Here is a 12,275-nt window from a genome sequence, read left to right on the forward strand (position 1 = left end):
TTTTTTAAATAGATAGAACGAAGAGGACGTCACTCAGGTCTTTGTTATTGTTTTTTTATAAGTAATTCTCACTTAACTGTGTTATCTTGGCAATAAAGTTCATGGTAACAATAGTTTTGTGTGTTGGTCCGATATATTTCCGGATGGCAACGTTTTGATTCTTTTGTGAGTTTTTTTTGCCATCCATGTTTGTGTGTGTGTGTGTGTGTGAGAGAGAGAGAGAGAGAGAGAGAGAGAGAGAGAGAGAGAGAGAGAGAGAGAGAGAGAGAGAGAGAGAGAGAGAGAGTGAAACAGGTTAAGGGCTGTAAAAATCATTTGTGAATTTGCGTGTAATGTTTTTAGTAAATATAAGTATTGATGGCACTTATATGTTGCTTATCCGCCGCGTAGCCTTGTTCTAAACACTACAATACTCTTCAACAGTCGTAACGTCACTTCCTACCTAATGACGCATGGTAACTTAGTAACACTGGCTCTAAACTATCGGAACAATGGCGGACGCCCGTATGAAATATTTCTCCGGCGAGCATAAAAGCGTATCCAGAGGGGAAAAAACATAAATTTGATCATGGTTTGACTTTTACACATTCTGATCACAAGGCATATGAACAGTTCTAGCCAGCATGAAGAATAAAAAGTAATGATTTTCTTTGTTTAGAACCAAGATGGCCGCCGTTGCCGGGCGGCGTGACATCAGACTACTGAATCCAATTACTTCCCCCAGCCAGAAAGAAGTACATAATATAATTCTAATACTTAGTCCCAGATTACGCTAATTACACCCGCTAGATCTGTTAACGGCCAGAATGCTTTTTTTTTTGTATGTTGAGAGACTATGCGAAAGAGCCTTTTAAAAGGACTAAACCCTGCACCGCTCAGAGCGATACTCGAACCCCTGGACCTTTCGGTCCAAAGGCGACAGTCATACCACTGGACTATACATCCCGCAAGTAAGGGACAGAATCAGTGACAATCACATTCCCCTCATAACACTATAATGTTCTAAGGCTGTAAACTGATTCCATTCCATTTCGTCTCCGTTCGGTTCCAGTTCGTGAATAAACGGTGTGTCAAAGGAGTGTATAGATAGTATCCGCTTGGCTAAGAAGCTCATAACATTGCCATCCGGAAGTATAACAGACCAACACACAAAACTGTGTGTATCCATGAACGTTTATAGTCGGGTTAATACAGTTTAGTGAGCATTACTCATAAACGCGGATGGTAAAAAACAACAACAAAGACCTGAGTGACGTCATTTCGAACTATCTATAGATTGCTCCCATTGTATGTGCGAAAGGGGAGATGGCAGAAACCAAAAATGATTTTCCTTCTTGGCTCTGTCTAAATTGTAACAAATTGAAAATGAGTATCACATAATCTGTGAAGGCAGACGGTATAATTATTTCATAGAAATATTTACCTAAATATTTAATTGAAGAGCCTACTATTATGTACAAGTTTATACAATTTAATTTATAAATAATTCCACGGGGACAGAATTGAGAAGATTTGGAATTTTTTGTCTCAACGTTTTGAACGAATATATAAAAAAAATGTTAGTTAGGCACCTGATATCTCTAGAGAATGAAAAAACCCATTCTAGTCATATATCTATTTTTTAAAAAAAATAGATTATTTACCTATTTATTGTGGTATACGTCAATGTATAAATAGAATGAATTTGACGTCACTCGGAACTTTGTTATTGTTTTTTTGCCATCCGCGTTTATGAGTAATTCTCACTAAACTGAATAAACCAGACTATAAACGTTCAAGGTTACACAGAGTTTTGTGTGTTGGTTCTTTATACTTCCGGATGGCAATGTTATGAGCTTCTTAGCCAAGCGCATACTATCTATAAGATTATGACATCCATTATTTGGATATATCGTCTATTATTAGCCATGTTTGAATCCTTTGAATTCATTTTTTTTCGCCGACTGTTTGTTTGTACAAGTGTTTTCGTAGATCAGTGTGTGTATCTATGTATGTGTGTATGTGTGTGTGTGTGTGTGGGGGGGGGGGTGGATTGGTGGACGTGTGTAGGCGAATGGGTGTGAATAGGGGAACGTGTATGTTTGTTGTCATTATAATCGAGCATGCCTTGAGCTTGGCACACATATGAGAAATATATTATATTAATGTGTATTTTATTGTGTATGTACAATTCTTATTTTTCGCTATTTGTAATGTTTGAGTATCTTGTGACATTAGATATATGATTGGTAATCAATGAAGATCATAGTCACAACCGTTGTTGTTGCCATCATTATTTATTACCGTCTGTCGATGTTGATTTTCACTCTCACTGTTCATTGTTATTGTTACTATTTTTATTATGATAATGATAATGATGGTGGTTGTGGTGGTGATGATGGTAGTGACGGTAATGGTGGTGATAACAACGATGTGGCGTAATTGCACACATATGTAATGGCTTATGATCGTATAGTGGTGTTTTTGATAGATGGTAGTATTATCCTTTGCGTTGTGTTGTAGATGTTAATAATGAAGAAAGAGTTCAAGGGCCGGTGATGATAATTGAATGCACAACATCAAGACATTCAAATAAAAGTCCAGATTCCAAGTTTCATTTCTTACAGTTTATTTGTTGTGATAAATTCCAAATCCAAATCAAATAGCACGGTCATAATTCAACCAGTTTCATAAATTCCAAATCCGTAAAATCAATCCAAATGTTAAGTCCTTTTGCCTTAAGTAACCATTTTCAATATACGTGGATTATTTCTAAGTCCGTAAAGTAAAGATTCTTAGTAGGATGTTAGAACTTAGGTAAGTGCAGCTCATTGTAAAGTAGAATCAGAATAATAATGATAATAATCCGAATCTAGCAACGCTATCTTTTTCCCCTATTGTAAATTATTTCAAGCCACACCTCTTTCTAGTTTTGACAGTTCCCTATCAGTCTACAATCCAACCCCTAAGAGTAAGATCAAATCATATTAAAACCTGAAACGTCAATTCCTACATATTAATGTTAAACCCCGCCTTTTATGATATAATATTACTTTTGGTAAACGTTAGTTTTACGTTCAGTACACCCAAATAATCTGTACGCTCAAATAATAAATTCCGACTATAATTTGATGCTATTATCCCCAAATACCAAGTAACACCAATCAAAGAAAGTAATTTTCTAGTACTCAATATAATGACGAATCCTTTAACTTTGGAACGTAAAACTGACCTGACTACTCAATAGAATGACCAAGTTTAACTGATATACAAGTACTGTGAACTCATTAAACCCACTTGCTATAAGCTAACTCTCTTACAACGATAATAATAATAATAATAATAATAATAATAATAATAATAATAATAATAATAATAATAATAATAATTGTTGTTATTATTGTTATTCTTGTTATTATTATTAGTTTTTTATAAGTGGTAGTAGTGGTGGTGCTACTACTACTACTACTACTAGTAGTAGTAGTAGTAGTAGTAGTAGTAGTAGTAGTAGTAGTAGTAGTAGTAGTATAGTAGTAGTAGTAGTAGTGTAGTAGTAAGTAGTAGTAGTAGTTTAGTAGTAGTAGTAGTAGTAGTAGTAGTGTGTAGTAGTAGTAGTAGTAGTAGATGTAGTAGTAGTAGTAGTAGTAGTAGTAGTAGTAGTAGTAGTAGAGTGTAGTAGTAGTAGTAGTAGTAGTTAGTAGTAGTAGTAGTAGTAGTAGTAGTAGTAGTAGTAGTAGTAGTAGTAGTAGTAGTATAGTAGTAGTAGTAGTGGTGGTGTGTAGTAGTAGTAGTAGTAGTAGTAGTAGTAGTAGTAGTAGTAGTGTAGTAGTAGTAGTAGTAGTAGTGGTGGTGTAGTAGTAGTAGTAGTAGTAGTAGTAGTGTGTAGTTGTGTAGTAGTAGTAGTAGTAGTTAGTGAGTAGTAGTAGTAGTAGTAGTAGTAGTAGTAGTAGTGTAGTAGAGTAGTAGTAGTAGTAGTAGTAGTAAGTAGTAGGTAGTAGTAGTAGTAGTAGTAGTAGTTGTAGTAGAACTAGTAGTAGTAGTGTAGTAGTATAGTAGTAGTGGTAGTAGTAGTAGTAGAACTAGTAGTAGTAGTAGTAGTAGTAGTAGTAGTAGTAGTAGTAGTAGTGTAGTAGTAGTAGTAGTAGTAGTAGTAGTAGTAGTTAGTAGTAGTAGTAGTAGTAGTAGTAGGTGGTGGTGGTGGTAGTAGTAGTAGAAGTAGTAGTAGTGTAGTAGTAGTAGTAGTAGTAGTAGTAGTAGTAGTAGTAGTAGTAGTAGTAGTAGTAGTAGTAGTGGTGGTGGTAGTAGTAGTAGTAGTAGTAGTAGTAGTAGTAGTAGTAGTAGTAGTAGTGGTGGTGGTAGTAGTAGTAGAACTAGTTGTAGTGGTGGTGGTAGTAGTAGTAGTAGTAGTAGTAGTAGTAGTAGTAGTAGTAGTAGTGGTGGTGGTAGTAGTAGTAGTAGTAGTAGTAGTAGTAGTAGTAGTAGTAGTGGTAGTAGTAGTAGTAGTAGTGGTAGTAGTAGTAGTAGTAGTAGAACTAGTAGTAGTGGTAGTAGCAGCAATGATATTACTCTTGCTATAATGACATTTCATGATTATATAAATCTTATGTAAACAAATCCCATTGTACAGTGTAAAAAATCATTATCGTCATGTCGTATTTTATGTTGATTCATAACATGTGAATTATTAGAGTTGTACCAAGGACTTCTTCTTTTTTTTGTCTCACGATTTTATTTAATTATTAATTATTAATACACCATAATAAATAACTTATCTATTAATTAAATCTTAAAATACTTTTACATTATTTTTATCACCATTATAATCATCATGATGATTATTATATTATTATTATTATTATATTTAATTATTATTATTATTATTTATTATTATTATTATTATTATTATTATTATTATTATTATTATATTATTATTATATTATTATTATTATTATTATTATTATTATTATTATTATTATTATTATTATTATTATTATTATTATTATATTATTTATTATTATTATTATTATTATTATTATTATTATTATTATTATTATTATTATTATTATTATTATTATTATTATTATTATTATTATTTATTATTATTATTATTATTATTATTATTATTATATATTATATATTATTATTATTATTATTATTATTATTATTATTTTTATTATATTATTATTATTATATTATTATTATTATTATATATTATTATTATTATTATTATTATTATTATTATTATTATTATTATTATTATTATTATTATTATATTATCATTATTATTTATCATTATTATTATCATTATATTATCATCATCATTATTATTATCATTATTATTATTATTATTATTATTATTATTATTATTATTATATTATTATTATTATTATTATTATTTTATTATCATTATCAGTATTATTATTAATATTATCATTATTATTACTATCATTGTTTGCTGTGCTTTATTATTGATTTTACTTACTTGATTTGTTGATGGAAATATTAAATTCTTGTATGAGTTATATTGACAATTAACTAAAAATAAACTTTTGAATTGAATTGAATTGAATTATAATCTGCTCACAAAAACATATGAAACATACCAGTAAAAACACATTTACGTGAAACCCGAAACGTTGATATATTACAGTCCGGTCAAAGTCCCGTGTGCAAGTAATATCCCAAATTCCTCCTATCTACAAAATGCGGTTCTCTGAGGTTTTTTGCATGCGGGCTTCGTCTATATTTTATTTGACGTTACGCATTTTGAATACAATAGTGATAGACAGATCAAACATTTTTCTAACAATGCCGAATTTCTTTGATCTTTTCATCGTTTGCAATAAAATACGACTCAAACTTTCAAATGTTTACAGCAATGATGTGTTGTTTCTCTTTACCGTGAACAAATAGACTAATCATAAAGTTGCATTCAGTGGTATTGTTTAGTAAATAATTTTGGGTTGTTTCAAATAGTGTAAGAATAGATTTATTCAAATTGGACTTTAATGTTTTGAAAACAGGCTGACCTCATTTATAATTTATTATCTCTTCCCTGGTTGACAGCGGATCGGAAGGTCCTGGGTTCGAACCTCGTTCGACGCATAGTTGGGTCCTTGGAAAAGACTCTTTTCTCACATTCTCTCACCGTACTCAGGTGTAAAATGAGTACCTGGCCGTAGTGATCATACCAGTTTAAAAATTGGATTACTAAATGTTAGATCGTGTCGTAATAAAACTCAAGACATAATTGACATTATTGAAGATCATAAAATTAATATTTTTGTCATCTTGGAAACATGGCTTAATCATTCATACGATGATCCAATTATGAAAGCAATTACACCCGAAGGCTTTTGTATTAAATCATTTCCACGCATTGGGAGGAAAGGAGGTGGTATTGCAATTATTTACAACTTGTCACTCTTTGACAAGATATCATTTCACCATGAGAATTTTAGAAGTTTTGAATACGCTGGATTTGCCATTCATGAAAATAATTTTAAAAAGTCGTTTCACTGTGTCTACCGCCCACCACCAAGCCAACAAAACAAAATATCAACAATTGATTTTTTATCTGAGTTCGGAGAATTTATGTCTATGCAATCCATTAACAAAAAGCATAATATTTTTATGGGTGATTTTAACATTGATTATTTCGGAAACAAAAATGAATCGAAAGTATTTCGGGAGATTATTGACACAAACAACTATATTCAACTTGTAAGCGGTCCTACAAACAACCATGGCCACACAATAGATCATGTCATTACAGACATTGAACATTCTCTCTCTTCACCTGTCTCAAATATTGATAAATTAATCTCTGACCATCATTTAATTGTGTTTTGCGTTTTATTTCCAATGAAGCACGAAGTAAAAAAGATGATAACATCTCGTAATTTGAAGAATATAAACATGAACATTTTTAAAAAAGACCTTGACCATAACGTTAAAAATAAACATGATGCGAATGGTCTCCACGAGTCAATTGTTGGTACGGTGGACAAGCATGCTCCCTTAACAACTAGAGCAGTAAAAGTGAGACGTCAAGCACCCTGGTATAATACCGAAATAAAATTGAATGGATTAGCCAGGAGGCGGGCAGAAAGAAAATGGCTCAAGTCCAGAGATGCTGTCGATAAGAAGCGATACATCGCGGCTAGAAATGATGCAAAAGCCGTCAATTTCAGGGCCAAAAAGAAATTCTATGAAGAAAGCCTCAAAAACGTGGGACGTTCGAGACAATTCTTTGCCTTGACCAAGGAACTGCTGGGACAACAGACGCAACCAGCTCTCCCATCTTTAATCGATCGTGCAGATCTACCAACTCGCTTTGGTCAATATTTTAAAGAAAAAACGGATACCATCAGGAAGGAACTCTCGTCTGAATCGATCCCTACAACATTTGACAAGTTTCATGGTAATTCGTTAACACATTTTTCAAAGATTACTGAAGCTGACTTACGTGATTGCATTATGTCGTCTCCAACTAAAAGTTGTGATTTAGACCCCATAAATACTGCCATTCTAAAAAAGTGCATTGATGTAATTTTAACACCATTTACATGTATTGTTAATAATTCGTTGCAGTCAGGTGCTGTACCAGACATTTACAAAGTTGCTCATGTCAAACCCATTTTGAAAAAACCTGATCTCGATAAAGAGAACTTAAAAAACTATCGCCCTGTCTCTAATCTTCCTTTTCTCTCTAAGATCTTAGAAAAGCTTGTTTTGAAACAATTACTGTCTCATCTTAAAAATAATTGTCTTGAAGAAAAATTTCAGTCTGCTTATAGGCAACATCATTCGACGGAAACCGCACTTGTTAGGGTTGTTAATGATCTCCTCTCTGTTATAGACAATGGTTCATGTTCTTTGCTGAATTTGCTTGACCTATCGTCTGCTTTTGATACTATTGATCACAATCTTCTTCTCAAACGTCTTGAAATTACTTATGGCGTGTCTGGTGCAGCGCTTGATTGGTTTAGGTCATATTTGTTTAATCGTAAACAGATTATTACGGTGGATGAATATAGATCGGAGGAAATCTTTCTTGATTGTGGGGTTCCCCAGGGTTCAGTACTTGGACCCGTTCTTTTTGTTTTGTACGTTGGCCCTCTGTCTAAAATCATCAGAAGTTTTGGTCTGTCTTACCATCAATACGCTGATGATACGCAATTGTACTGCGTTTCCAATATGAGAAATTTACAAGAAGTATCAGCCAATAGTAAAAATTGTATCCAAAGTGTTAAGAAATGGATGAATGAGAACAGACTGAAACTGAATGATGATAAGACGGAGGTGCTGTATGTGGGGAACAGGAAGTGGAAAAGTGAAACAGATTTGAAGTTAGGGGATGCCTCTATTCAAATTGTTGACAAAGTGAAAAACCTTGGCACATTCTTAGACTCTGGACTGTCGATGGAGCATCAGGTTAATAATTTGGTTAGATCTCTCTTTTTCCAACTAAAAAAGATTGCTTCCATTAGACGGTTCATATCTGAGGATGTGACCAAGCACCTGGTTGTGTCCCTCGTACTATCGAAATTGGATTATTGTAATGCTCTGTTGTTTGGCGTTTCGCAATACAATCTGAAACGTCTTCAGATTGTCCAAAACAGCGCTGCCAGACTAGTATTTATGAAGCGTAGGTGCGACTCTGCCGGACCTCTACTTCATGACCTGCATTGGCTGCCTGTTGAGAAAAGAATTAAATTCAAAGCTTGTGTTTTAGTGTATCGTTGTCTTGAAGGTACTGCCCCTTCCTACCTTTCAGAACTAATTGAAAGATATTCAAAACCCCGCCCCTTACGTTCGGCCAGTGATTCCACAAAACTAGTTATCCCTCGAATTCGGAAAAATGCTGGAATGAGATCCTTTTCTCATTTCGGACCCTCTATTTGGAACGCCTTACCGCAGAGCATTCGTGAAAAAGAATCTTTGTCTATTTTTAAACGTTCGCTTAAAACATATTTGTTTCGATTTTAGTAGATGGTATGAGAAGCAAGATAGGTTTGGTTTGTGTTGTGTGTTGTGTTGTGTGTGTGTATGTGTGTGTGTGTGTGTGTGCTTGTGTGTGTGAATGAGTATGTTTCAGCCAAAGTAATTTGTAATTTAAGCGCTTAGAGTCTGGTGTCTCGGAGTTATAGCGCTATATAAGTTTTCAGCATTATTATTATTATTATTATTATTATTATTATTATTATTATTATTATTATTATTATTAAACAGGCGTCATGTCTCGTCCTACATGTTAAATGTTCCTGTTGATCAGGGACCCCTTGTAAAGCGCTTTGAGCACGTTAAGTGGATATTGCGCTATATAAAAGCTCAATTAAAAAAAAATAATAATATGTAATATATAAGACGACACAAGCAGCCTGTTAGGTGTTTATATACATATTTCGGATAAAGACATTAGTATAAAAAACCAGGGTGATCCTCCGAATATAAAACGCCCGTTTTCGATAGGACGAGGAGAAATGCCTTTCACAAAGACACAATCCTCGACTAACTGTCATAGAGTTCTCACGAGACAAGCCATGAATACACAGTGGACACCAACCCAGAGCGGTACATGTTTGCAATTCTTGAATTATGTTCACTAGGGGGGGGGGGGGGCTTTCAATGTACTAATGTAAAATATCACTGAATCTTAATTTCTTAAACACCAAACAAGTTTTGTACAGAAAAGATAGAAAGAAGATGACGTCACTCAAGCCTTTGTTATTGTTTTTGCCATCCGCGTTTGTGAGTTGTTCTCACTAAACTGTATTAACCTGACTATAAAAGTTCAAGGTTACACAGAGTTTTATGTGTTGGAACGTAATACTTCCGATGGCAATGTTGTGAACTCCTTGGCCAAGCGCATTCTATCTATAGATAGTATGCGCTTGGCTTAGAAGCTCACAACATTGCCATCCGGAAATATAACGGAGCAACACACATATCTATGTGTAACCTTGAACTTTTATAGTATGGTTAATACAGTTTAGTGAGAATTACTCATAAACGCGGATGGCAAAATACGATAACAAAGACGTGAGTGACGTCAACTTCATACTATCTATAAGCTTTCAAAGCAACCGCAGTTTTTGATACAAGAGATGGATAATACTCTTCAACAGTCGTAAAGTCACTTCCTTCCTAATGATGCATGGTAACTTAGTAACTGGCTCTAAACTATCGGAACAATGGCGGACTCCCGTATGAAATATTTCTCCGGCGAGCATAAAAGTGTATCCAGAGGAAAAAAAATATAAATTTGATCATGTTTTGACTTTTACACATTCTGATCACGTGACATATGAAAAGTTCTAGCCAGCATGAAGAATAAACAGTAATGATTTTCTTTGTTTAGAACCAAGATGGCCGCCGTTGCCGGGCGGCGTGACATCAGACTCCTGAATCCAATTAAAATGACATAATTATTAATTTGACCTCACCGAACTCTGAGTTCCTGGTTGTGTGTCATCTGTTAATGGTATTGTTATTCGCCTCCCGTATGAAAAATATTACGAGCTTCGCCTCTCTGAAGAATTAGTTGTAAATTTTTCTCATTTGCATGTTTTATCCATATTATTGTCAGTTTTTATGAGTGTAGAAATTACAACAGAAAGCTACGCCTCTGGCTTTCAACTATTAAAATGTTACAATTGTTTATGTCAAGTGTATACACAGTGTACAATTCGATTCATTAGTCTGATGTGATGTCGTCAAGCAACGGCGGCAATCGTGGTTCTTAACAAAGAATATCGGTACTTTTTATTCTTCATACTGGATAGAACTTTTTATATGTCTTGTGATCAGAATGTGTAAAAGTCAAAACATGATCAGATTTGTGTTGTTTTCTTTCCCCTCTGGATACACTTTTATGCTCGTCGGAGAAATATTTCATAAGGGCGTCCGCCATTGTTCCGATAGTTTAGAGCCAGTTACTAAGTTTCCATGCGTCTTTACAAAGGAAGTGACGTTACGACTGTAGAAGCGTATTTGCTGTATCATTTTGAACCCAGAGTGGCAATGTTAGTGAGTGAGGATTGGCAACGGATCTCGTGAAAATAAACCCCTCGTAGACCGAGACTATGACGATAGTCCAAGACTATTCATGTCTATTGTCTCGGACAAACGCGTTACGAGCTATTCATGAAGCCACACTATGTACCTACAGTCTTTGGACTAAACAAAGAACTAAAGGGGTGAAATTTACATCAGCGCGAGCGATCTAGCGGGTGTAAATAGCGTAGATAGTCTGGGAATAAATATTAAAATTATAGATAGATCGAAGTTGACGTCACTCGGGTCATTGCTATTGTTTTTTTGCCATCCGCGTTTATGAGTAATTCTTACTAAACTCTGTTAACCAGACTTTAAACGTTCATGGTTACACATAGTTTTGAGTGTCGGTCCGTTATACTTCCGGATGGCAATATTGTGAGCTTCTTAGCCAAGCGCATACTATCTATATGTACTTCTGGCTGGGGGAAGAAATTGTAGATAGTATGCGCTTGGCTAAGAAGTTCATAACATTGCCATCTGGAAGTATAACGGGCCAACACACACAGAAAAAAAACCATGTGTAACCATGTAACTTTTATAGTCTGGTTAATACAATTTACTGAGCAGATGTGCTCATAAACGTGGATGACAAAAACTGATAACAAAGACCAAAATTGCGTCACCTTCGTTCTATATAATATGCAGTGCTTAGAACAAGGCTACACAGTAGATAAGCAACACATTCGTCCCATCGTGACTTATATTTACTAATGAGAGAAAAAACGATCAAAGTTACACATACTTTAATGTGTTGGTCCTTTATACTTCGATTGGCGCACACTATCGATAGATAGTATACGCTTGGCTAAGAAGCTCATAACATTGCCATCTGGAAATATAGATAGTATGCAGATGACGTCACTCAGGCCTTTGTTATGGTTTTTGCCATCCGCGTTTGTGAGTTGTTCTCACTAAACTGTATTAACCAGACTATAAAAGTTCATGGTTACACAGAGTTTGTGTGTTGGTCCGTTATACTTCCGGATGGCAATGTTGTGAACTCCTTGGCCAAGCGCATTCTATCTATAACGGACCAACACACAAAACGGTGTGTATCCATGAACGTTTATAGGCGGGTTAAAACAGTTCAGTGAGCATTACTCATAAACGCGGATGGCAAAAAAAAAACAATAACAAAGACTTGAGTGACGTCATCTTCGAACTATCTATAGATAGAATGCGCTTGGCCAAGGAGTTCACAACATTGCCATCCGGAAGTATAACGGACCAACACA

General features: G+C 34.5%; 1 protein-coding gene across 1 annotated transcript in view; it reads left to right on the forward strand.

Moving 5' to 3' along the window:
- The window catches only part of LOC144957710 (uncharacterized), a 94,311-nt gene that overhangs the window by 358 nt on the left and 81,678 nt on the right, over positions 1-12,275 (forward strand). The window lies entirely within an intron of this gene.

The sequence above is a fragment of the Berghia stephanieae genome, chromosome 12 (genome assembly GCF_034508935.2).
Source record: "Berghia stephanieae isolate SIO BIC M18660-M18661 chromosome 12, UCSD_Bste_1.3, whole genome shotgun sequence".
Classification (NCBI taxonomy): Eukaryota; Metazoa; Mollusca; class Gastropoda; order Nudibranchia; family Aeolidiidae; genus Berghia; species Berghia stephanieae.